General features: G+C 41.8%; 2 long non-coding RNA genes across 2 annotated transcripts in view; one reads left to right on the forward strand and one right to left on the reverse strand.

Moving 5' to 3' along the window:
* The window catches only part of LOC129015939 (uncharacterized), a 36,413-nt gene extending 22,909 nt beyond the window's left edge, over nucleotides 1–13,504 (forward strand). Inside the window, exons 3-5 of the long non-coding RNA XR_008494694.1 lie at nucleotides 7,733–7,772; nucleotides 11,851–11,939; nucleotides 12,939–13,504. This is a non-coding gene — a long non-coding RNA (uncharacterized LOC129015939). The remainder of the gene's footprint in view (nucleotides 1–7,732; nucleotides 7,773–11,850; nucleotides 11,940–12,938) is intronic.
* Nucleotides 98–27,730, reverse strand: LOC129015942 (uncharacterized). Its single transcript, XR_008494695.1, has 4 exons — nucleotides 27,695–27,730; nucleotides 27,194–27,239; nucleotides 1,758–1,879; nucleotides 98–288 (listed from the first exon to the last, which is right to left on the reverse strand). It is a non-coding gene; the product is annotated as an uncharacterized LOC129015942 (long non-coding RNA).

The following is a 27,730-nucleotide window of genomic DNA, read 5'->3' on the forward strand; positions in this document are numbered from 1 at the left end:
AGTGAGTATAAAATCTATGGCAAAAGGCAGGGAAGTACATTAAAAATTCTGAGAAGCATTTAAGTACAGGCATGGAAAAAGCAGAGTGGAGGCAGACAGAGTGGAGTGTTGATTATAATTCGACCACAGAATGAACATGTAGATCCATAGTCTTCTTTTCCAAAGTGTGACTGAGGCCAGGCATGGTGGCTCATGCTCTAATCCTGCCACCTCAGGAGGCTACAGTGGAATAATTGCTCGAGTCCAGGAGTTCAAGACCAGCCTGAGCAATGTGGCAAGACCTCATCTCTACAAAAAACAAAAATAAAAATAAAAATTAGCCCAATGTGGTGGTGCACTCATGTAGTTCCAGCTGCTTGGGAGGCTGAGGTAGGCGGATACATTGAGTCAGGGAGGTCAAGCCTGCAGTGAGCCATGTACATGCCATAGCACTTCAGTCTGGGTGGCAGAGCAAGACCCTGTCTCAAAACAAAACAAAACAAAACAAAACAAAAACAAAAAAGTGAACCTGCTTAGTATGTTTTTCTGACAGGCTAAACAATGACATGATGACCTGGGTCTCGAAGCTCTTAAACTGGCAAGTGGCTGGTGGTAGGGCAGTTGGAATTGGGCAGTGTCCAGGCAAGGCAGTCACTGGAGGAAAGAACCCCATAGTTTCAAAAACTGGTGCCACCAAAGAACTGAGTCTCATGGACAGGATACCATGTGGTGAGCATGCTTGCAGTTCAAAGTCACCCCTAAATCCAAGGTTTAATTCTTACTTCTCATCTTGCGCTGTCAATAGCATCTGAGATACATTGTCATTACCTTCTGGAAACGCTTCTTCAGTTGGCCTTTAGGACATAATTATCTCTTGGTTCTCCTCTCTCCTCACTGGCTGCTCTTTCTCAGTCTCCTCTGCTGATCCATCCTCATTTTCCTGAATTCTCAACATTGGAGAGGCCCAGGACTCAACCCTGCAAGTTTCTTCATCTTAGCAGATGGAAAGTCTGTGCTTCTAGTTGCACAGGACACTTTAGTCAGGCCTATCCCAACACCCTGCCAAAGCAAGATGAACTGACCTTTGATCTGTCCCACACATGCCCTCAGGGAGATGGGGTCTTTCTGTGGCTGTTCACCCTAACCCTGTTTCACCTGGCTGCATTGCTAGAGAAGAAGTGGTTTAGAATTGTGATGATGTGTGAAGAAGGAGTCACTTAAACCAAGTGATATCAGTATCATAAGGGGCATATTTAATCTCCCCTCTTCCCCAACCCTTTCAACCTCTCCTTTTCTGTTCCATGTCTGTTCTGTTGTGACCTGTATGTGGGCTCCTTTTATAAAGATTACAAGTTCATCTCTGAGTTCCTGCAACACCCACACTATTTCCTTGAGCAGGATAATTAAATAATTAGATAGAGAACTTTTTATTTAAGCATCCATTCTTACTTAGGGAATCCCAGCCTGAATATTTTATTTTAGTGAAAATGACAAAAGGGGCTTGGATAAAATGACTGAACCATGTCAGCCTTTTGTCCAGAGGCATAAATGTGAAGAGGAAAGAGATGAGAAGGCACATATATGACTTCTTTTCCTGACTCTATCTGGTTCCACATTTGGGAAAATCTCCCCACAGTTTCCTGCCTTTATTTTTGTTTATTATGAAAAATGAAACTAAGTTTAAGATGGGTCAGGATCTCACATACCAAGTAAACAGGAAATCAGAATTAGAATGCTTGGTATTTGTGAGTGAGGGCAGTGAGAGAGCTAGTGCTTACCTTTTCTTTCTTTCTTTCTTTTTTTAATTATGAAAATCACAAAGTAAGATAAAAATCTTTGCTCCTTGTCTTCTTACCACTGAAGATCTTTGACATTATCCTAGTGGTTGCTTGCTGAAGCTCTGCAGGGAGAAAGATTAGTTTTAAAAACTGATACGGTGTCCACAATTCCATATGTAAAAGGATTTAAGGATCACCAAACAGGGGTGGGCCCCAAAGCTTCACTGAGCCCTGATGAATGAATAGAACCATATTATAAGGTTCTCCAGAGAGTAGGGCAAAAGTTACCAATTGTTTTCCTGAAATATATCAATAAGAATGCAGGCCTAATTAACGAACCTCAAGGTTGATTTTTCTTGCTGCCTTTTTCTCTGAAAGACAAATAATAAATGAATAAGGCTGAAAGTAAATGAGAACCATATTGGGAAAGTGAAGCCTAGTCAAACTTTTGGCTGGGCTGGTTGCAAAGAGCTAAAGTTCTTTAATCATCTCACTGGAGATGTAGCCAAAAAATGCAATTTGAAACATGCACACAGACACACACACACAGACACATGCACACAAACACACACACACATCAACACACACATCTAACGTATTTCCACACCCACACCCTCCCCCCTTTTTACTGTAGATGAATTGAGATGGTGGAGACAGGATATGATGAGAACCATTCCTGCTCCCCACCTATTTTATAAAAGGCTTTGACAATCAGTAATCTTTGCTGCCTTGGTTTGGGGAATCCATCTATGAATTCTTATTGTATAAATGTTCACTGTGCATTGTGCATTGGCTACAAGAAGCTAATAAGCAACTGGATTTGGTAATGAATTGGGAATATGCTAAGATGACAACCTATTTAAAATCCATATTCTTCTAATAGATAATTTTTCTAGAAGATAAATTTGTTTGGGCTTAAAAGAACACTGCTATCAGCCAGGTGTGGTGGCTCGAGCCTGTAATCCCAGCACTTTGGGAGGCAGAGGTGAGCAGATCACCTGAGGTCAGGAGTTTGAGACCAACCTGGCCAACATGGAGAAACCCTGTCTCTACTAAAAATACAAAAAGTAGCTTCGCACGGTGGCACACATCTGTAATCCTAGCTACTCTGGAGGCTGAGGCAGGAAAATTGCTTGAACCCAGGAGGCGGAGGTTGCAGTGAGCTAAGTTTGTACCACTGCACTCCAGCCTGGGCAACGGAGAGAGACTCCGTCTTAAAAAAAAAAAAAAAAAAAAAGAATACTACATCTGAAGGTGGGAATGGAATAAGAAATGACAATTGTATTATAATTGAGGTAGTTTCTTATTAGTTGACAAATGGACAAAACACAGAGAGGTTTTTCTTGTGTCAGGGCCAGTCAGGTCAATTTTATGCAGAGGCAGAACTAATAGTTGAATATGGTGGTGTGATTTCAGGATGGTTTAGTATACACTCCATTCCACTCTACTTCACAGTACTTCAGAGTTTAAGGATTGAAAAATTGCTATTGTCTTTGTTAACAGAGGGGCAGAAGGCATATCTATCTGGCTTAATGGAAGTTGGATGGGTGAGATGTGGACTTTTCAAACGAGGCCTCACTTTGATTGACATTAAATAAATTTGGCATATTGAAAGAATATTTTTACCCAACTCATGATGTTTCCTTTTGTTAAAGGGAGCTCATTTAGTGTTACTCCTGTCCTCCTCCTCTCCATTGCTCACTCTTCCAGGGTGGATGGATTATCTTACCTGACTGATACCTCTGGGCATGCTTGGCTCCATGTTCCTTCCTATTGGGAGTGAGTTGCTCACAGAGAGAAAGCATTTTATTTTGCTCTTCTAAGGGAGGGTTTTTCTTTATTGGGGTTCAGTACAGGCAGGCCAACTTGGCTAACAGGAGGATGGCCACATCCTCCAACCTGGCCTCTACCAGAAACAAAGGATATTTTGGTTTTCCATTTGCCAGTCCTTTTTCAATTTGTACAGAACACAGGCAAAGAGGAGAGCTATTTATTGGGATTCCTTAGACACCCCAACATGGTTTAAGCATCAAGCAAACTGAATGGAGAACTTGAAAATTTTAGTTCTGATCCTAGTTCTGTCTTTCCTTAGGTGTTTGAATTTTGGGGAGACATATAACATTTCTCTGCTTCATTTTTCTTAAATGTAAAACTAGTTCATAAAATCACTACCCTACAATTATACAGCAGTTTCCCTTTATCTGTGGAGGATATATATTAAGACCCCCCAGTGGATAGCTAAAACTGTAGATAGTACCAAACCCTATATATACTGTGTTTTTCCATCTGGTAACTGAGACAGCTGCTAAGGACTAACAGGTGGGTAGCATGTACAGAATGGAAATGCTGAACAAAGGCATGATTCACATCATGGGCAGGAGGGACTGGGTGGCATGAGATTTAATCACATTAGTCAGAATGACATGCAGTCTAAAACTTAGGAATTGTTTATTTCTGAAATTTTCCATTTACTATTTTCAGACTGTAGTTGAGCACAGGTAGCTGAAACAGTGGACTGCGAATAAGGGGGGACTACTGTATGTGTAGTAGAGTGCCACACCATGACACATGTATATAATACAGTGTATTGTTGGAGACTTCTTTCTAGACAGAGAAGCTTTCAAGGTTCTATAAAGGCATAGGCTGAAAAATACCTGTGAGTTACATAAGAATTGGCTGATCAGATTATCATTTCTGGGAGAAGGATATAAATAGACTTTCTGATATTTGAGCCTTCACAAACTTGCCTGTCTCCTTGGGAAGGGAAGATCTGGCAAGAGGCTACAACATTTTTGCAAAACGATCAAGAGGGCTTCTGGGAAAACAGGAGCTGAGATTTCAGTCCTGTGTTCCAAGGACCAAAGTTATAATGATCCATAGGAGGTAGGCTAGGGGAGCCCCTAACCAAGGCCAGAGATAGGGAAGACCAATAAACTCCCTGAAAACTAAATTATATTGAGGAAAGGGGGAATCATGATGGCCTGGGCTCAACACAGAGTGATAGTCCATGGACCAATTAACAGTGACCACACTAATGCTGGAAAACAAACAACCACAAAATATCAGTGGCAAAACCAATAAACACTATTTTGCTAAGGAGTCTTTTAGTTGACTAAGGGTTGGCTGATATTTGCTAGGCTCAGCAGGAAGGGTCTGATGATTTCCAATAGGCTCATTCAAATATGTGCGGGTTTGCTGGAGCTCAATTGATCTAGGCTGTCCTTGACTGCAGTGGCTCAGCTGAGTTCTGCAGTCAAATATACATGAAGCTTCTTAAGGCTCAGCCATAGAACTAACACACTATTTTCAACTTTTTCTATTGGCCAAGGCAAGTCACGTTGCCAAATCCAAATTTAAGAGTGGGAAAATATATTCTGCCCCTCCCTGCTATCCTTGTTTTGAGACAGGGTCTCACTCTATTGCCCAGGCTGGAGTGCAGTGAATGGTTACAGCTAACTGCAGCCTTGACCCCCTAGGCTCAATTGATCTTCCCACCTCAGTCTCCTGGGTAGCTGGGACTACAGGTGCATGCCACCATGTCTGGCTAATTTTTGTATTTTCTGTAGAGATGAGGTCTCACTATGTTGCCCAGTCTGGTCTCAAACTCTTGGGCTCAAGCAATCTTCTCGCCTTGGCCTCTCAAAGTTTTGGGATTATAGGCATGAGCCACCACAACTAGCCACTCTGCCCCTTTAGTAGAGAAACTTCAAAGTTACGTGGCAAAGGACATGGATATAAGGAGGGATGGAGAACTGACTGACGATGCAATCTGTCAGAGTAGAGGAGGGTAGTTTTGGGCACACATCATAAGGTTCATAGTGAGAGGTCCTCCAGACAAAATCACATAGGCACCAATGTTTGTGCTGTTAAAAGAAAAATGTCAGCTGAATTAAATTTAAAGGAGTTTAATTGAGCAATGAACAATTCTTGAATTTGGCAGCCCCCAGAATCACAGCAGATTCAGAGAGACTACAGGGATGCCCCATGGTCAGAACAAATTTATAGACAAAAAAGGAAAGTGATGTATAGAAATCAGAAGTGAGGTACAGAAACAGCTGGATTCATTACAGGTTGGCATTTGCCTTACTTTAGCACAGTTTGAACACTTAGCAGTGTATGAGTGGTTGAAGTATGGCCACCGGGAGTGGTCAAGACTCAGCTATTGTTACAGGTGCACACTCCTAAGTTTTCATTCTTGTCTGCCTATTAAGCTAGGTTACAGTTCATCCACAAAGACTCAAATATAGAAGTACAGAGTCCTTCTCAGGCCATATTTAGTTTGCTTTAACAGTGGTCTGGAGAATGATAGCTGAGTAAGGAAATGTGAGCTTAAAAGGGTTGTAATCATTGCATGGAGAACTACAGTGACCTAAGCAAGGCCATCTTAACATCAGAAGCCAAGGGTTGCTGTCAACTTCTGTAGGGCCTACAATGATTAGTGGATCTGGAAAATGTTCAATTCTTTCACCAGAAGATAATGTGTAAGTTCTTGGAACTCTTGGACAGTCTGAGAGTATGATTGAGATGCAGGGGAGGAGAATTCAAAAATAAGATTCTGGATTTCCTGATAATACATGCATAAGCTATGGGTTGTTCACACAAGTTTAGCCTAAAGCTGCCTCCTTACATATTTTAAGTTCAACCTAAAGGTTTCTCTATACATCATGAACTCTAATAAGTGAAGGTATAAACAGACCGTAGCCTACACTTGTTCCAGTCACTGAGTTTTGGCCAGTGAAATGTGGCCAACTATTTGAACTGTGTTCAAATAAGGCAAATGCTGAGCTATAACCAATCCAGCTTTTTGTGCCTCATTTCTGTTTTCCATATGTCACCTTCCTTTTTTCTGTCCATAAATCTTCTTCCACCATGCGCTGGAGTCTTAAAGCCTATTCTGGCTCAGGAGGCTGCCTGATTTGGGAATTATTCATTTCTCAATTAAACTCCTTTAAATTTAATTCAGCTGAGGTGTTTCTTTTATCAGGGTTAAATGGAAAATTTAATAGAGAGATAGTTAAATATGCACCCTGAATTAGTGATACAGACAATTTCATGTACAAATGAAAACCACTCACAAATGAATCCCCCTCATCTATCGCTGCCACTCTCCTCTTTTTCCTTTCATTCTCCTTTTTCTTTCTGATTTTCTAAAGTTTATAGTTATAGATATTGAAGAAGGTGTCAAGATTCAGTGAAAGGAAAATATCTTGGGCCCCTTCAAGCTGGGCACTACTCAGGGTAAATCTGTCTCCCATTCTATTCAAAGTCACCCCTCTGCTCACAGAAATAGATGCATATTCTGATTGCCTCCTTTGGAAAGACTTATTAGGAACCCAAAAGAATGCAATCATTTGTCTCTCACCTACCTGTGACCTGTAAGCCCCCAAGGTTGGAGGGGGGAGGGACTTGCTGGATGGAACTAATGTACTTCTTACATATGTTGGTTGATGTCTCATGTTGCCCTAAAATGTATAAAACCAAGCTGTGCCCTGATCACCTTGGGCACATGTCATCAGGACTTCCTGAAGCTGTATGAGGAACTGGCACATCCTCAACCTTGGCAAAATAAACTTCCTAAATTAACTGAGACCTGTCTCAGATTTTCTGGGTTCATATTTTGGTAACCATGGGGGATTCTGAGTGGAGATGCCCCTGACCTTTCACAAATCTCTTGTCGGTGCTTGGTACCAGCACAAACTAACTTTAAGGCTCAAACCAATAGGACAATTTGCTGAGGTCTGAGTGCACCCCCTCCAGAGAATCCCTGATCTCCCAAAATTTGGTGGAGATCTAAGGTTTATTTTGCTGTACAACTCCTCTTTGTTTTTTGGAGCTTTACTTGCTTCCAACACAAGGAAGGCAAGTTTTTCCTGCTTCCATGATGATGGAAGGCAGATAACTCCTTTATGGAGTCTGAGCTGGCTTCCAACAAGGAAGATGAGTTTCTTTGGTTTGTTTTTTTTCCCTTCTTCTAGGATGCTAGAGAGCAGTCTTCAGCCTGAGACCCATCTCTAGGTAAGTAACTGAATTGGAGCTTGTCTTGGCTAAAGTTAAGATTAACAACAAGCTGGTCTTAATTTCTCCTTACCATTAGAGGGCTCAGTGATCATATTATTGGGGTTTTTGTTGTTGTTTGTTCCTGTCTGAAGTTGTTGTTTAAGGATCCTAATTGTAGTTTGGAGATGCATTCTAAAGGGTCTTCGCTATTGCTTTTTCTCCCTAATTTAATCTTAATTTGGTTTGTCTGTGTGCATTTGCATGAGGAACTGAACTGTTGTTTTCATATGTTAATGAGAGACTGAGCTTTCTCAGCTCTGAAGGAAAGGGCATTTTGCTCCTCCCAGCCAAAGAGTGTCCCTGGGTGACCAAGGCCTCATGGGAGTTGACCCCTCCATGATGTGAAGTAGCCCTGCAGGGAAATCCCCAACAAAAATTAATTTTAAAAATGGCTCATCCAGGAAATGCATATAAGGGCTGATCACCCAGCGTTTTGAGCCTTCTATGAGGTCATAGACCTTTGGAGAGAGAAACTGAGACATGTAAAAGGGGGGAAATGACTCAGTGGTGACACACTGTGGAGTCCTGCCCACAAGTAGCACATATTGATCCACCACACAAAAACTCCAGACCATAGCTCAGTTCCTCCTTTTTTTTTTAAAAAAAAAAAAGGCAGGAAACAATCTAAGAATGAGGAGAAATAAGGAGAATGACCCCCTTTTGAGCACTCCATAGGTTTTATGGCACCTCTACTAGCCAAAGTCTATGCAAAATGGAAATAATATGGTCTTTGTGCACATTTACATTAAGAAAAAAGAGCCCTAAGGTTGACCTGCAAACTATGGAGTTCCTAAGTCCTATTTTTCTCTGTTTTTCTTTTCTGCCTGCTCTAAATCTACTGTTATATTTCCATTAAGATAAAAACCACTGTTTAGACCCAAGAAGTTCTTTTTGCAAGCTGGTAAATTTGTATTTATCTCATGGCTAAAAGTTCTGAAGTAAAAGCTGTAGGAACTTTGTGTGTATGTGTGTACGTGTGTATGTATATATTTAAAAGGCCTTTATAATTTATATCATCCAAACTTTTTCTCTCTGCATCTTACCACGTAAATTTTGCTATTTGACTTTCACATGAACAGCTTCCTTTAATATGCAAATTTAAGGCTATTTAGCTGACAACTGCCCAGGGTGGTAAAACAGGTTATCAAGAATCTGAAATTCTAAGATAGGAAAAAAAATGTTTTTATGAATCTATAAAATGTACTTTTATTGGCATGCCTAATATGTCTCTGTATTTATGTGTGTGTACACAATGTATCACTACCAAAAAAAAATAAAACAGCTCTAATTAATTGCCTTAAAAAAAAAAGGGCCTAAATCAGATACTATAAAAGCAAAGACTAGTCAAATACTTTTTCAAGTTTATGTGACTTAAGTAAAATCTTTAATAAATAAGCTAGCTTTAAAATTATTGGTAAAGTAATACAAGAAATGTCTTAAGAATTGCCAGCATACATTTTTTATTTGCATTTATTAGTCAAGCAATTTCATTCTCATCCCTGCCAAATACTATAAGCTGTTAAAATTTGGCACAGGGGTTACAAAACTATAAACCCGGCCCCAAACAGAATGATCTTTGCTTTTGTAATTTTTAATAAATAAGACATTGATATTGGTTTAATGAAAATAGCTGCATCTTAAATTTAGTAAGATTACTATGAATTCTACTCTTGTGGCTTTAGGCAGTCTAGTCCACAGGCAATAAGGATGTTTGTTTTGGGTAAGGACTGTTTGTTTCAAAACTAAAGTATAAACTAAGTTCCTCCTAAAGTTAATTTGGCCTATGCCTACAAACGAACAAGGATAGCTGGAGGTTAACAGCAAGATGGAGTCAATGAGGTCAAATCTTTTTTTCACTGTCTTTGTTATAATTTTGAAATGGTGGTTTTATCACTTTAAATCACGACTATCGCAATTTTCGTAAATAATCTAGGTAAAAAATTAAAACAAAATAATTAGGTAAATGTAATGGGATAAACACCTGTAGACAAACTGGTCATAATTTAGAATATAGTTATATTAAATTAAATAATAGATACTTTATTTTTTTGAGTATTTTCCAATAAACATATATTGTAGGAAAACATTCCTGCTAAAAAAAAAAAGGGGGGGGTGTCCTTTTTTAAAAGAAAGGTGAATAAGTTTTGTCCAATTCAAAGCTTATTTAAAAGTTATATATAAAACAAAGAACAAAGAACCAGAAAATAAAAAGAGATGTAAAGAAAGTCATAACAATAAAGAGGTTCATTTTGTGATAAGAAAACTTAAAGAGAAATAATTTTATATGAGAAAGTCTTGTACAGTAAATGCAGTTTTAAAATAAAATAATTAAATAACTGGTTGTTTAAGAAAGAGAGATGTCCAAGACAAACCGGAAAGTCCAACATTTCATGAAAGGTCTGCATAAGTCACAATAAGAGTCTTCATATTTAAAAAAAAAAACTTTAATATGATCCAGCTGTCATATTGTCATTAACTTTTGGTTTGCTTAGGGAAAATAAATGAGACAATTTTTTTTTTAAATTAAGGTTATTACATCCATGTATCTTCCTGTATGTACTTTTAAAGTCCTTGTGACATTGAGTTACAGGGTTTTGATTCCTGGGTCTAAAAAGGACACCAAGTCCAGCTAAATCTTAAACACTGACAGCAATTAAGGCCTCATCTTCAGGCCCAATAGAAGATGCCAATCAAAATAAAATGCATTCCTGACACATGGGGCAATAAATTAAAGCTATTCAACTCCTCAAGGCCCAGGCACTATTGAGGGAGAGGTGGACACATAAGATTGTAAGGGTCGATTTTGAAAGATAAAATAAGTTCTGTTTCTCTATAAGTTAATCATTAATGTTAAAGGCATACTGCTGCAAGACCAACACGTGGACCCCTGTGTCAGATTAACAAGGTTTTCTTGAAGCATTAACCAACAACTATATAAAGGTTATAAAGGTTACAAAAGGCTTATGGAAGCTATATCTTACAGTCAAGATTAAAATTTTATAGATTGTTCATAAAATTTAAAAAAAATTAATTGGCTTCATACTGTTTTTATTAGGGCTTATTGTTTGGAAAATTAAGCCTTCTCTCTCAAAGAATAAAGACTTTTGCCTGTGTTTTTTTTTTAAATCTTTGAGTTATCACTTTGGTTAAATGAATGACTTATTTTACTATGACCTGTGATCCTATTTTATGATATCAAACGTTTAAAACCTTTGATGTTTGACAAACTGTCCAAAATCAAATTATAAATTGTGTCTTTTTATGACCTAATTAATTCTTTAAGATATTAGGTTCCCTAAAGTCCAAAAAATATCACATAATTTGGCTTATTTAGTACAAAAATTACACAGGAAGCATAGTCAAATATGAAATGGTATTTGGTTTCCTTTGGGTTATATTTGTATAAATAGGTTATTGTTATATATTCCAAAATTACAGGAAACTCCTATAATTCTGATATAACAGTGTATATTATCAGTAATAATCATAACTGTTATGTTAAAATTATTGTGTGCTACACAGGTAACAAATTTCCTTGTCAGTTGTGTCTTTGACTATGGCTGCCCTAAAAGTTTTTGTCATCCATGGACAATTGTTGTTTTAGTCCTCTTTAGAAGGTGGTTTTATAGCACCTGTAGTCCCAGTTACTCGGGAGGCTGAGGCAGGAGAATGGCGTGAACCTGGGAGGCAGAGCTTGCAGTGAGCAGAGATCATGCCACTGCACTCCAGCCTGGGCGACAGAGCGAGACTCTGTCTCAAAAAAAAAAAAAAAAAAAAAGGTGGTTTTATCATCAGCTATAAAACTCTAACAGGCGCTCTTGAATGCGGGTTTCTGATAACTTTGGAGACCGTGATATCAGAATAGAGTGAAAACTTTCAGGACTCATGGACAGCTAAAATGTTCATGAATATCAAGAAGAACAGGAATATGCTACATGGACTGAACTAATCTTTTTGACTTTTTTGCTTAAAACGTTTGCTGATCCTTTGGTTTGTTTTTCAGAGTCTTAATACCTTTATTTTATGCTATTGACAGCTTCTAACAACTCAGTATACTCCTATGAACAAAATTTGGAGCATATTTGTTTCTCTCTACCTGATTTCTTCAGACTGTGGAAACTATTTGTGAGTATTTTTAGCTTATGGCAATACAGTTATTTGCATAAGTGCAGTAAGAATCTGTTTTCATTTGTAACAGGAAACAACTGGAGAAACTCATTATTTCACCAAGGCTTTGACTGGAATGGTGTACTTTTTTTTAAGGAATCAAAATTGACCTATGGATCCAATAAAGCCCTTGGAAAAACTGGCCTCATATTTTGTGTACACAGTCCCAGTACAGGGTTTCTGACTTGTGGTAAATAATGAATGTCACTTTCCAACAGGCCCAGAAGCCCCAGGTTTATCTTGAAACCTCAAGAGGAGAGGAAATTCACCCAGCTCATAGATATTTGATGACACAAATCCATGCCTGGTTTGGCTTTAAAAAGTCTCATCTGAGATTCTTCTTATGAACAAGTTCCATCAAAGCCAATTTAAAAGCCTATGATATATAGATATGTATATATGATATATATATATATATACACACACACATATATATATACTATATATATATATATAATTGCCACATTATATATGAATAATTAGGCCAGGTATAATAAAGCAAACCTGTCCTGCCATAATTTGTCTTCAGTACAAATGGGAAGTTGGAGAGAGAAAAATTATGTTTCAAAACTATAGTACCCCTGTTGTTAGATTGTGGTCTTGCCTAATTTTTTTTCAAGTTTTATTATTTTCTACAGTTTGAACTGATTTCTAATTTCTTGGCTACAAGTCTTCAAAATAATGTTTTCAATTATTTTTGCTTCTTTTTTTTCAAGTTTTCCTAATTTGGAATCACTGAAAACTAAGTTTTGCTGTCTTAAAACCCTGTGAACTGAAGCCAGACAACTTAAACTTCAGAAGAAAATAACAGCAACCTATTTACATACATAAGCCACTTGCATACCTGCCTACTAATGTATGGACTTCAGAGTAATGTGGCTGATGTACATTTTTCCAGGATTGTTCTTCTGTTTATTGTTGTTTTTCTCTCTTCTTCCCCCAATTTTCTCTTCATAGGACATGAGACTTCACAGCCTGCTAAAAATAAGCTTTTGGGACCTACCCATCTAGGAATAAACAGTCCAAGCCTTGAGAGATCAGATGAAATCTGAGGCCAGAGACTCATTTTCTTCTAAAATGCTTTCTCCAAAAGATTTTTAAATAGAAAAGAGGGGAAATGTGAAAGGAAAATGTCTTGAGCCCCTTCAAGCTGGGAACTGCTCAGGACAAATCTTTCTCTCATTCTATTCAAAGTCATTTCTCTGCTCAGAGACAGATGCATATTCTGATTGTCTTCTTTGGAAAGACTTATCAGAAACTCAAAAGAATGCAACCGTCTGTCTCTCACCTACCTGTGACCTGGAAGCCCATAGGGTAAAGGGGGCTTGCTTTGAGTTGTCTCTACTTTTCTGAATGGAACGAATGTACTTCTTACATATATTGATTGATGTCTCATGTTTCCCTAAAATGTATAAAACCAAGCTGTGCCCTGGCCACCTTGGGCATGTGTTGTCAGGACTTCCTGAGGCTGTGTCACAGGTTCATTCTCAACTTTGGCAAATAAACTTTCTAAATTAACTGAGACCTGTCTCAGATTTTCTGGGTTCATGATTCCTACTTGGAAAATTGTCGATATTGTGAATGACAGGGATTTGAAGTATCATTCTGTTTCTCTCCCTCCCCAAAATGAGTTTTGGAATTATCCTTTCTCTCTCATTTCCAAAGATTAGGTATGAAATGAAAATGTAACCCCCAAGGCTGCATCCAATCAGGGCAACGATTTTCTGATTTTTGTCTCTTGTTCAGGTGAGGAATCCCTTTTTCTTATAGCACTATGGGCAATCTGATGATAGGAAAACAGTGGTGCTGGTTTTGAAACTGCCTTTGCAAAATTATAACTGAGGAAATTATAACAGTGAAAGAAATCAGACCTGACTGACTCTATCTTGCTTCCAACCCTTAAGCTGTCATTCATTCCTGGGCATAGGTGGAACTAACTTTGGGAAGGATTTCAATTCACGGTTTGACTCTGAAACAAAATTGATAACAGCCCTTTCCCGAAAAGACCCCCTTCTTGTCTGAGGCCCAGTCTGCCTTTGCAGGACTAACAAATTAGCTACAAGATTAGAAATTACAATTTAGGGCTCATGCAGCCTCTGGCTCCAAGAGTCTGAACCTCCCCAAATTGCTCCTGGGGGTAACATCACTATTGTAAAACCTAAATCCAACACTTGAGATATTTTGCAGACCCTGCACTCGATGAATCAGCTGACACCACCCAGACCTGTAATCTGGCCCAACTAGTTATGCCATTACACCCAGGAACAGAAGACATTAAGAAAACCTAACTTCAGCCCACTATGATTCCATCTCCATCCTGACCAACCAGCAGTCCCCACTTTCCAAGCCCCTACCTACAAAATTATTTAAAAACTGTGATCCCCAAATGCTTGGCGAGACTGATTTGAGTAATAATAAAACTCTGGTCTCCCGCATAGCCAGCTCTGCATGAATTACTCTTTCTCCATTGCAATTCCCCTGTCTTGATAAATCGGTTCTGTCTAGGTAGCAGGCAAGGTGAACGCATTGTGCAGTTACAGTTGGCTATGTGTTTAGAGGAGGATGATTTGAGAGCAAGAGAAATTCTGCTGTGTACAGTGCTCCCCGCTCCCCAAACATGTGAGGTCAGCCAGCATATCTCTTCCACATTCTTACACTGTCCAAAGTCTGAAGTCACATAGGTAATGAGCAAACATGTTTAATGAGTAAAGAAAGAACTGCTGGTCTTACAGACCTTTTAAAGGGCTTGCCCTCACAAGTTTAATAGTCTTGTTTGCTCTCCAGAGCCTGTGAGGCCCTCTTAGCCTACCCTACCTGCTCATCTCTACTAAAGAAAAGGATAGCTTTGAAGCTGAAGTCTATTTATCAGGAATTAGTGCTTTTATGCACACCTGTAAAGAAGGAGGGGAAAGGAATTCAGTGCTTTGGGAATATCAATATGCTTTTGTGTAGAGAGGATATGTAAATGTGGCTTGCAGAGTCCAATGAACAAGACTGAGGTCTGGTGTAAAGAAAGTGATTTAATCCAAAGCCAGTTTAGGGGAAAAAGTGCAGGCTTCCTGCCTAAGGGTACCACTTTTCTTGTGGGGCAGAAACTGGGTACTTTTAAAGGGGAAGGCACACAGGGGAGGAAGTCAGCAGGTAGGAAGGCATCCAAGTGCTAGCTCTGGTGCTTTATCTACTGAGCTGTAGAACTGGTGACTGCTGGTGCCTTTGTGGGCAGGACTAGGCCAAAAACTCCCCAGGTGGGAGAGAGTTTTTGTAGTGGGACTTTGGGTTGTAAATCAACTGTTTTCTCTTGAGGCTTTCTCCTGGTGGGTGAGAGTTCCTTTCTGGAGTATCTAAGCACATAGATAAACTTGCCTTATAGGGAGTGTCTGGTGAAGGGGAGGAAAAAGACTATATTTGCATTTCTAAAGGGCCAAGTAGGAAGTGGCTTAAAAGACAAAGGTACAAATGGTGTATTGGAAAATCTCTCCCCTCCAATCCCAGGAATGTATGTTTTGGATTTATGTAGATGCAGATACAAATCCTGGCTTTGTTGATGATTAAAACTGACCAGGGGTAGATAATTGAGTCTCTTCCATTTCACATAGTGGGGACAGTAATGAATACCTCATAAATTTATTATGATTAGATGAGATGATGTGTATAAAGTACTTGGCATAAAACAATAGCTAATATAGCAACTAGTCATTCACAAAACACAGATAAAGGTAGGCAAAAAAGTGCCTTTCTTTACTCTTCTTGTTTTTGGCCTTACCCTCTATCTTGAATACTCATTACATTGAAAGAGAAAAATTAATGTAATTATTTGTTATTATTACTATTTGAGACAGAGTCTTGCCCTGTTGCCCAGTTTGGAGTACAGTGGTGCAACCTCGGCTCATTGCAACCTCCACTCCCCAGGCTGAAGGCATTCTTTTGCCTCCGCCTTCCAAGTAGCTGAGATTACAGGGCATGCCACCAAACCTGGCTAATTTTTCTATATTTTTTTGGTAGAGACAAGGTTTCACCATATTGGCCAGGCTGGTCTCTAACTCCTGACCTCAAGTGATCCTCCCACCTTGGTCTCCCAAGGTGCTGAGATTACAGGCATAAGCCACCATGCCCAAACCAAAATTAATTATTAACATTATACTTTAGGGTTCAGGGTAAACCCAGTAAATTCACCATTTTCCCAGTCATTATGGGCAATTATTATTTAATATAACCAAGTTACAGTCAAGAGTTTCTTCTCCCACTTCCTCCTTATCCTTGGTTGGTCTTTGTTTTAATAGGAAGAGGACCTTCAGCCACTAATGTCTGGCTCTTCTCACACTTGACTAACATAGTGTTGGGTGACAGGGGAGGAGGTAGGCTTGACACCTTCTTCTCAGCCTCAGTTTGTCTTGGTGCTTTGTTAACCTACTGCTTCAGAAGTACCCTGTCCTGTATCCACCCAAGTTACCCTCCCATTTACCAGCAACCCTCCAATATGCAGCTGTGTTCTCCTAGAATCTAAGCAGTCCTGTCCTCACTGGGCTGCATTTTTTTAACACGATGTTCCCTTGTGCTGGCCCCAAGACCCCATGGGCCTGCCCCAAACCAGATAGCTTTTGTGTCTCACTCAAGGCCTTGGGTGTTTTCATATGGTCATTCACACCCCTTCAAGGGTATAGGAAACACAGGGTAGCCTCTGGATTCATTATGTCAGGACACCATTTCCTCCCCACTGTTGATCTATAACAACAGGTCAGGCTTGCATCTTTCTGGATTTCATGCAGGGAGCAAGACACAGTCCTCTCCATTCTCAAATCCCCAAATTTAAAAGGGGTTTCTTTGTGTATTCCCACCAGACACATCTGCATCTGTGATCTGACCATGAGGGGAAAGATTGGAAAAATACACAACTTCTACACTGCATCATATCCTCATATTTCCTCTTCAACTCTCTTCTCTCTACCCAGCTTAAAGAGTATTATCTATTGGGCTTGGCAGTGGAGGAGGATGCAGATGAAGGGAGGGCAGGAAAAAATGAATGCTGCTGGCTCATATCTCTATTCAGATGTTTTCTGTCTTATTTCTGGATAATGCCTTCTGAAGTCAAGGAATTTGGTGTTCCTGCTCCCTGTTTCTGCAGTATCTGGATTATGGGCAGATATTCAGGGCACAGGTGAATAATGTGTGTGAGAATATGTGTGGGGAATGTGTTCATTAATACTACATATTAGTCCATACCTAGTTTGCTATCACTGCTGAAGCATCTGGTTTGTCTTTGTTCCAGTAGGTAGCGCACTGTCCAGTGATCCTCAAGAGGAGGGGTTTTATTTTCTAAAAAGGCATCTACGGATGAAGAAGAGCATTGATCTTGGTGGGAGGTGACCTGGGTAGAGTACAGACACTGCCTCTTCATTGCTACATTGCTAGGTGACCTTGAACATTTAATCCCTTTGAGTCCAGGTTTTCTCATTTTAAATTAGGGCAAGGGTCATAATAATACCTTTCTTTCAATGCTGTTAATTAAGTAAAGGCCATTAAAATTGCAAGTACAGTTTTTCTAAATCTCCCATACAACTTAATTATCTTACTACTGAAGGCTACACATATAAAATGGGAAGTGAAAAGTTAACTGTCCTCCCAGACATTTTGGTAAGAATACTAAGGTGATAATGATACCAACATAAATAAGTAATTTACAAGAATAGTTCTATAGATTTCTGGTGTTTAAAGTTATCTCAAATAGGATTTCAAAAATATTAGCAAATCTTGATGTAGTCTGTATTAAGGACTTGACACTTTTCTGAGCATTTCAGATATATTATTTCATTTAATTCCATGCTGAGCAGTATAATCTTAGAGAAAATTTAGCTTTGATTTGAAATTTGACAAAATCATTTATATGTCTGCCATGGACTGAATTTTGTCCACCCAAAATTCACATGCTAAAGTCCTAGCCCACGATATGATGGTTTTTGGAAGTGGAGCCTCTGGGAGGTAATTAGTGTTACATGAAGTCCTGAGAGTGCAGCCTTCATGATGGGATTGGTGCCCTTATGAGAAGAGACACCAGAGTGCTTGCTCTCTCTTGTGCTGTCTCTCTCCCTGTGATGTGAGGTTGCAGCATGTTGGTGCTGTCTACAAGCCAGGAAGACACCCTCACCAGAAACCAACTATGCTGACACTTTGATCTTGGACTTCCAGCTTCCAACAATGTGAGAAAATAAATTTATATTGTTTAAGCCACCTAGGCTAGTATTTTTTATGGCAGCCCAAACTGACTAATACAATAATCTTAATGCTCTCTTTCTCTATGGTTGGTTCTCTCCCATTGGCCCTGGGCAACATCTATTGATAGAACTTTGCTTCATTGTAATTGAAAAAGCAAGCAAACATGTATCAACATCTGTAAACATTTTCATTCAGTCCACCATGGAACTAAAATACATCCTACGTTTACCCTGCCTTTATCCTCTTTTCCACCCACCTTCAACCAACACAGTTATTTCTAGAAAGAATTTGGGCAAGCTTCTGCCTTTGTTCAAATATGGATGTGGCCAAGAGGTATTTTTCCTCCATTTTTTTGGAAAGAAACATAATGAGTTCTTTTCTCATCCTCTCTATTAAATTATAAATTCCTTGAAAACAGTATCATTCTTGTTATTGAGTGATATGCAAATTCTAGTGTAGCAACCTTGTATCTCTTGGACACTCAACAGATGTCTGTTAAATTGTGCCAATTTTTTTAAAAGGGGACCTCAGATCAGTTTTGGCTTAGAAGAATGGTGGAGTTGGGAGGAGGGTGTGCCAGAGGGGTGAGTCCAAACCCGAGGCCTTGAGAACAAAATGCAGGGAAAACCAAAGCGCAAGCAACAAGGCCAAGTCCCAGGGCAAGAGAAGCAGCCTGAAATAAGGAGTCATTTGAAATTGGAGGGGAGTGGGAGCCACCCTAGAATGCAGAGAGGAGGCCTGCCACAGCTGCTAAAAGTATTGCTACTGTCCCTAGGCTTCAGAATAGGTCAGCTGGAGCATGGGACATGCCACTCACATATACAAGGCTGTTTATGTACAGGCTGGGGCCTGACATTTCATTTTTGTCTTCATCCTCATGCCGTTCTTTCAAGGGCGGTTCTATCTTATCTTGGTTTGTTTATAAACATCCAGCACAGCAGTCCCCTGCACACTGTAAGGGTTAAATCTTTGTTGACATGGATTGCAAGTCATTGTCCATAGGGCTTGGGTGGGGAGGGAAGCTGGGATTAGCCTGGAGCCTCCGTAGAAGATCTGCTTCATCCTAAATTACATTCAGAACAGTAAACAATTCTTAGAATGCATTTCACAAGTGCAACAGACTCATTTTAGTGTCCTGGATATGGTCCAGGGAATTGTAATCTAAATTCTCCATTTCATATGGTTATGTTTCTAGCATTGCCCAGAAAAGTCATTCCTGGGTTGCGATGGATTGAGAGGCAGGAAATAAGAACTCAATCTTGGCCCCACCACCAAATCATTCTGTTGTTCTAGGTCCCTGAGCAAGCTGTCTCCCGACTCTGCTCTCAGTTACTCCATCTGGGAAATGGGAATAACAAACTCCCTGTTGAAAACATGAAGATGAATTAGAGATAGTATTTTTAAAGTGATTTCCCAGCTAGAAAGAGAATGCTGCATATTTCACAGATGCTCCCAGGAACAAAATCACACACATGTAGTAGTCATTTTCTTTCCTCTGGAATTGAGAAAATATAGAACTTGAACTGGGCAATTCATTGTTCTAATGTTTGAGAGGGTGTGGATAGTGATCTTAAAAAATCAGCCAGTCACAGCTGATGTTGAGAAAGGGTAAACACTAGTGGAATCAATTGGAAGGAGGCAGTGAAACCTCCAACCAAATAGCTCACTAAATCCTAGTCTTGGCTCTGGCTCAAATCCCCTCACTAGAGTCTTAAAGTATGATGGGAAGCTTCTGGCGTTATACTTGGCACGGCACCACCCTGGGGTCCAGCTGGCCTTATAAAACTCTTTCACTCATACACAAGGCTGCTCCTGTTCACCATGCAGGGAAGGCACCCACTGTGTGCTCTCCTGGTGGATGCAGGTGGTAGCCAAGGCAGAATGTCACATTGACTCTCCAAAGCATAGGGCTTGGTACCTCGTGGGCACTCGGAGATCTCTGTCCTGGAAATAAATGAATGAATGAAGGTACTTGTTCCATGCAGCTGAAAGTTTGGGCAGCTTTCCTTACCCTCCCCTGGAAGAAGACACAAGTCTGTGCACACTAAAGGGACATTTGGTGGGCACCCAAAGCTTGAGAGAGGTTCGCAGTAACAAAACTAACACCTACGTAGTACCTGCTGAACGTGCCAGGCATAATTAGAAGCATTTTTAAGTTTTTAACTTGTTTAGTCTTCATAATAATCCCATGAGGTATGCTCTGTGATTATTATTCCCATTTTACAGATAAAGTCAAGGCCCAAAGGAGTTCTGTAACTTGCCTAATGGTTAGGATGCTAGATGATCTGAATGCAGGCAGCCCGACTTTGGATCTCACCACCTTAACCACTCAATTATAGTGTACTTCAATGACCTATGAGTCCTACCACAGGAGCAGACTTTGGGAGAAGATACCACTCGGTATACTGTGCCACCATCCCAGCATGAGACCAGAGCAGTGCTCAGTTTCCTGACACACTTGGGTAGGTTGGGCCTGGTGTTTGTTTCCTAATGGGGACACTGAGGTGGAGAGCAGTTGTATGTCTCACTCATAGTCACTAGGCTAACTGCGGCAGACCAGGGACCAGGAATCAGGTCTCCTGGTCCCTGCCATGCCACTTGGGGCTCTGCAGTTCACCCATTTGTGCCATAGACACTCACCTAGTATACTTCTCAGCCCCATCCCCACCAGACTCCTTAGCCGAAGGCCAACAATAGTGGCCATGCCTGGCCAATCAATTGATAAGACACCTGCTTTGTGTGAAGGACTTCCGGCACTGGAATAAAAAGCCAGAAATGGAAGACTTTGAGGAACATTTAATCCAACCTCTCATTTTGTGTCCGGAATTGGTGGATTCTTGGTCTCACTGACTTCAAGAATGAAGCAGCGGACTCTCGCGGTGAGTGTTACCGTTCTTAAAGGCAGCGTGTCCAGAGTTTTTTCCTTCTGATGTTCGGATGTGTTCGGAGTTTCTTCCGTTTGGTGGGTTCGTGGTCTTGCTGACTCAGGAGTGAAGCTGCAGACCTTTGCTGTGAGTGCTACAGGTCTTCAGGTGGAGCGTCTGGAGTTGTTCGTTCCTCCCAGTGGGTTCGTGGTCTCGCTGGCTTCAGGAGTGAAGCTGCAGACCTTCATGGTGAGTGTTACAGCTCATAAAGGCAGTGTGGACCCAAAGAGTGAGCAATAGCAACATTTATTGCAAAGAGCCAAAGAACAAAGTTACCAGGGTGTGGAAGGTGACGTGAGAAGGTTGCCCGTGCTGGCTGGGGCAGCCTGCTTTTATTCTCTTATCTGGCCCCACCCACATCCTGCTGATTGGTCCATTTTACAGAGAGCCAACTGGTCTGTTTTACAGAGAGCTGATTGGTCCGTTTTGACAAGGTGCTGATTGGTGCATTTACAATCCCTGAGCTAGACACAAAGGTTCTCCTAGTCCCCACCAGAGTAGCTAGATACAGTGTCCATTGGTGCATTCACAAACCCTGAGCTAGACACAGGGTGCTGATTGGTGTGTTTACAAACCTTGAGCTAGATACAGAGTGCCGATTGGTGTATTTACAATCCCTTAGCTAGACACAAAAGTTCTCCACGTCCCCCCTAGATTTGCTAGATACAGAGTGTCTACACCAAGGTTCTCCAAGTCCCCACCAGACTCAGGAGCCCAGTTGGCTTCACCCAGTGGACCTGGCACCGGCGCCACAGGTGGAGCTGCCTGCCAGTCCCATGCCCTGTGCCCACACTCCTCAGCCCTTGGGTGGTGGATGGGACTGGGTGCCGTGGAGCAGGGGGCGGCGCTCCTCGGGGAGGCTCCAGCCGCACAGGAGCCCACTGCAGTGGGGGAAGGCTTAGGCATGGCGGGCTGCAGGTCCCGAGGCCTGCCCCGTGGGGAGGCAGCCAAGACCCGGCAAGAAATTGGGCACAGCAGCTGATGGCCCAGGCGCTAAGCCCCTCATTGCCCGGGGTTCGCTGGCTGGCCGGCTGCTCCGAGTGGGTGGCTGCTGAGCCCACGCCCACCCGGAACTTGAGCTGGCCTGGAAGCGCAGAGCGCAGCCCCGGTTCCCACCTGCGCCTCTCCCTCCACACCTCCCTGCAAGCTGAGGGAGCTGGCTCCAGCTTTGGCCAGCCCAGAAAGGGGCTCCCACAGTGCAGCGGTGGGCGGAAGGGCTCCTCAAGCGCGGCCAGAGTAGGCACCAAGGCCAAGAGCGAGGGCTGCGAGGGCTGCCAGCACACTGTCACCTCTCAATTTCACAAATGGAGAAATTGAGGCAGCTCATCCAAGGTCCCAAACTACTTGGTAGCAGTCTGGAGCAGGGCCCCCCAACAAGACATGTCATATGCGTTTGCTACTCTGCAGTGCTGTGCTGGGCAGTGGCAAGGGGAGGTACCAAGAGCCTCTCTGTACTGTCTGTAGAGCCTCTCCTTTCAGCCTCTCACTGCCTCACTCCATGGGTCTGGCTGCAGCCTACTCACTGCCCCCTGTGGCTGTCAGTGCACGGGGTAAGCCCTGACATGTGGCGGGAAATAGGCACCCAGACTAAGGGATTCTCCCCAGGCCTGTATATGAAAAGGATCCTCAGCAAGCCATCCGTTCCCACTGCCCTCCTCCCACTCCTCACCAGAAACTTAATTAATCATGTTTGCATCTGGATCCAGACAAGACAATAGCAGGGATGTGTTTTTGGTTAGGAACTGAAGCTGCATTCGCAAAGGAATGTTGATTAGTTAGTGGTCGGTATCATTTTTCATGCCTTTTTAAGTTACAAAAATTTTAATATCAAAGCATTTCTCCCTGCACCGCACGTATCTATTTCTCGTAAGTGCATTATGCTGGCATAATTTTCTTTTCCTTCCTGCAGGCTCTGTTTATGAGATGATCTATCAGGTTGTCTCAGAGTCTCCATCCAGCCCTTCAGCAACCGGAGGCATTCCAGGTGAGCTCTGAGCCCACAGCCCCTCCCCATGTGGAGGGGGAAGGAGAAAGGCAGGCTTAGGCTGGGATATGATACATTGTTGATCAGGGAGACAACAGTCACCCACTGCAGAGAGAGCAGGCTCTCCCCTCTCCCCTGCATTTCCTGGGCCCTCATTATAAATGCTGCTGCTCTTTACAACAGGAGTGGGCCCCTGAAGAGAAGAAAAGAAAACATCCCAAACCTCCTCCAGACCCGTAGATGTTGAGGTCAACCTGAATGCCTTAATTCAGTCTTCAATTCTGCACCAGGAAAATGCCCTCAATATGGGAAAATCTTTGAATGCAGGAAGCATGTCTCAATGTGTACAACATGCCCGTGTGTGCAGAACATGTCAAGTCACAGATGATAAGTCACGGTAGAGAAGCAATGTGGAATCTATGTGGCACAGTCAGAAACCTGTCTGCGTGCCCAGCCCTCCAGCTAAGCTTCCCTTTAGACAAAAGTGGTGGAGAGGTAACAAAAGAGAGTAAGGTGCCTCCTCCTTCTGTTCAGTGACCTTTCTGAAGACAGGCCTGCAGTAACAAATCTGGCTTAGGCACTATGTGTACAGCTTGGACAGGATTGACCAGTGGGAACAAAATAACAACATGTTCTAAGATGCTCAGATGCAGGCTGACCTTCCCTCCAGCTGAGAAACCATCCTGTGGTCACTGATTTCCGGAATGCACTGGCCTGAGGGGATGGGGAGGGCCTGTTACAGGACAGGATCACCAGGGGGAATTCAGGGGATTCAGTATACATTTGTGTCACATTGGTCCCCAAAGCAGTTTGGGTTTGTTGAGGCAGGGTTTGACTTGCTGAGAGCCCAGCCTCAGGTCATTGTTGTTACTCCAGACACTGGGAAATGTGGATTGTAGGGTGAGATACTGACACTGGGACTGGCCTGGAGACAGAGAGTACTCTGCACAACTCAACAGCAAAGTCACATTCCCAAAGAGCAACCAATTGATCCAAGAATTATTTATTCAGAAAATAAACTGCAATTGTATGCCAGGGACGGTGCTAGAGGTACACCACACTGGGCCCACCTACCTGCAGGCCTCACCCCATGGGGGATGGCCTGACTTGGTCTCATTATTTGTTCCTCTATCCCCCAGGCCTCTTCCTTGGTGCTGGCTAAGGGCTAGGCTGGATGTTTAGTTGTAGCCCTAAGGAAAAATTTTAGTATGTCCACTTTTATACACAGAGGCACAGATGGTAAGCAGCTATGAAAGTTGTCCGAATCAAAATGGAGTAATTTATGTTAAAACCCTGGCAAATGGAGCCAGGGAAGGCCATCAAGGGAGGGTTCTTACACATGAATGCCTGATAAGAACTGTCACAATATTTATCTGGCAGGGGAGATACCATGATCATGAAGATTTTCCGAGGGCAAGGCTTATCCATTGCAGTACGGTTGTAGTGACCCCTGTGATTTACTATAGCTTTGCAAAAAGGCCACTGCAACCTTATACAGAAAATACTTCTGTAAGGATGTCTGTCTAGCAACTGCCTGTTCAAGCTTGGACTTGTGCCACCCTTGTAGCCAAGGATAATTGATTCAAACAATTGTAATCCTCTTCGTTTTGCCTTTATAAACTTCCCCTTGCCCCAATCTCTTTGAATACGCTCATAATTTGCTATGGCACACATATTCCCATTGCAGTGCTACTCCCAAATGAATATAATTTTTTTAAAAGAGTCTCCTTCTCTGTTTGTTATTGAGTTTGACAAAGCAGGGGTCGGAAAGCTATAGCTTGTGGGCCAAATCTGGCCTGCTGCCTATTTTTGTAAATAAAGTTTTTTTGGAATGCAGCCATACTTGTTGTAGTATTGTTTATGGCTGCTTTTATGCTATGCTGAAGAGTTAAGTAGTTGGGAGAGAGACTGTATGGCCCACAATTCCTAAAATATTTGCTGTCTGGCCCTTTATTGAAAAATTTGCCCTGGTATAAAAGATTTGCCCATTTCCACTAGAGAATCAATGGTCAAATAGCAAGTATACTCAGAGTTCTTAATTTCTTTCCGAAGACTCAAACCACGGGCTGACCTTCTCATTAAAAGTTATTTTGTTTTTTCTTTAATATTTGTAATCTTCATGATTCCTGCCTTCTGGCAGAAAATATCTAAAATGTTTAATGGCTGCGATAGAAAGCAAAGAAGGATAAATGTCTTGTAAATCTTTAGCCCAATAACATACTTTAGAAACCAGAGGACAACTGCAGGCTCTGAATCTTCTTGGGGCCTGGACTGAACTCAGGACCGTGGCCCTCCTCGGTTACTGACTTAAGGCAAAGGTCAAACTTTGGGGTAGGTTCGTGTTGACTCTAGACAGCCATCTGCAGAACACATAAAAAATCAGTTAACTTATACTCTTGTATTATAACATTTTAAAGTATTTATGTATCTTTTTTAACCACAGATACAGGTCTATAAAGCATGCATAAACAAACCCTTAGGATATTGTGGTAATCTAAAAATATCCTGGGGGAAGATGAAGCAATATGTAAATATTCCGTTTTATTATCCTCTGAATAAAAACAGGTATTTTTATGGTACTTTCAGGACCTTGGGGTAGGTAAACAGATAAAGAATGAAGCCCAGAGATATTAAGTTCTTTGCACAGGGCCACGTCATCCTTAGTTCTGCTAACCCAAGTCAGCCTCACTTGAAAGCCCGTGTCTTAAACATTCTCCTTGCTCTATAGACTTGCTTTCTAGGGGAGGCGAAGCTTGATGCCTTTGTAAAGTTGGGCTCATGAACTGGCTCTAGGATGCCCGTTGCAGCTGGGCTCATAAAGAGTCTTCCAGTCTGGCTTCTGCAGATGCCTGTACCCTCAAGTCAAACATGAAGCTATTTTTTTGGCTCATCTCCCGGCCCGGGTCTTTTTTCTGGTTTTGTTGGGATGCTGCTGAGTGAGAATTGCAGGATACCCAAGAATTTGCCAGAACTGAAGGTGCCTTCACACTTCTCCTAGATCACCTTCTTTTTGGACTATACATGGTGTGGTCCAAGAGGAATGGGTTCTACAAAGATGAGGAGGGTCGTTGTGTTCACACACTTATGAATATCAAAGATGAGGCACCAGCTAAGTCTTCTGGGAAAATTTCCAAACTGACACTGCAGTGAAGGAACAGCTGCAATCCCTGCACCTCCCGTTCTGCTCAGCCCAGCACAATAGCCTTCACCGAGAGTCTGCTCAGAGACAAGCCTGTATGGAGTGTTGGGTGCCAGGGTACCTAAGACCTTGGCCTATCCCTGCCAGGGATGGAGTGGCAGATACAGCAATGAAGCCTGCAGTGGGAGGATCTGAGGCAACTCCAGGGCTGCTGTTGGGCACCTGCAGAAAATATCCTGCTGTTGGCAGGGCCTGACCACCTGCTGTCCCTTTACTCACTCTAAGGTCCAAGACAGACACAGGTATCTCTTAAAGGCCCTTCCAGCGCAAAGATTTAAAATCATCTCCTAATCCTTCATCTCATAAAGGAGTGTCATTAGCTATGTGAGTGGATGGGCCTAGAATATCCAGATGAGTGCTCAATGGAAACCACTTCACCCTCACAAAGCCATGTGACAGAAATAGCCCTACCTCCATTTCAGAAAAGAAAGTAACTCAGAGAGATGAACTGATGAGCCCTAATCATACAGTTTGTAAATGGCAGAGCAGGGAATCCATAGCTCTGGATGCCAGGTTTCAACAATGAGCTCTGAGGGAGGCCTGGCAGGGAAAGACAAGTTACAGAAGGGCAGGTGAGGGCTGGGCCTCCCATTCGGTTGTGCAGGCTGACCCCTGTACTAAAACCTCGTAGGGACTGAAATTCAGCCTGGGTTCTGCTCCCCATGCCATGAGTCCCAGCAAGGTACTGAGCCCTCCAGGGAAGACTCTAATTTGCACAGAAGAGCACTGGGGGCTAGTGCTGCCCTGCTTGTGGGTGTGCAGGTAGTGAAGTCAGGTGTGGGGAGGGATAGCAGATCCACTTCTACCTGGATGATGCTGGCAGGGTTATGGACTGACCTTATGACTACCCCCTTCATACTGTAGGTTTTGCTGTTGTTGCTTTGAGTGTTCTTACCTCTTCAGCCACTCCTCTTCATCACTGAACACTTTTATGAGGTCATCTAGCAGGATATTTACTCAGCAAATGTTTTTTCCAAGACCAGGGCAGGAGATGAAAAAAGAGGGAAGATGAGAGACAAGAGCATATCGATGCTTTAAATTAAATTTATCTCCTAATTTGGCTCATAATTTAATTAATCCTAATTTAATTAAATGTATCTCCTAATTTAAAAAGCCTATCAATGTCCCAATTTGGAATATTTACAAAATTTTTGCAAACAAAATGTAGAGTTAGCCCATTTCCAAAGATCATGACAGAATGGAGTTTTAGGACAGAGTAACAAGCACATATTTCAAATATTGTGGGCCCAAGAATAAGCTTGCACTCTAATTGAAGACAGAACAATAGTGATAGATGAGCTCCAATTCATCAAATTGGTCAAAATCCTAAAACTCTCATTGACATGGGGTACAAATGCAGTTTATATCTCTTTTTTTCAAGCCCTTCCCCACCTACCTTGTGAACAGTAAACTCAAGGTCCTCTTCTTTGCC

This window comes from Pongo pygmaeus, chromosome 1, assembly GCF_028885625.2.
Source record: "Pongo pygmaeus isolate AG05252 chromosome 1, NHGRI_mPonPyg2-v2.0_pri, whole genome shotgun sequence".
Lineage (NCBI taxonomy): Eukaryota > Metazoa > Chordata > Mammalia > Primates > Hominidae > Pongo > Pongo pygmaeus.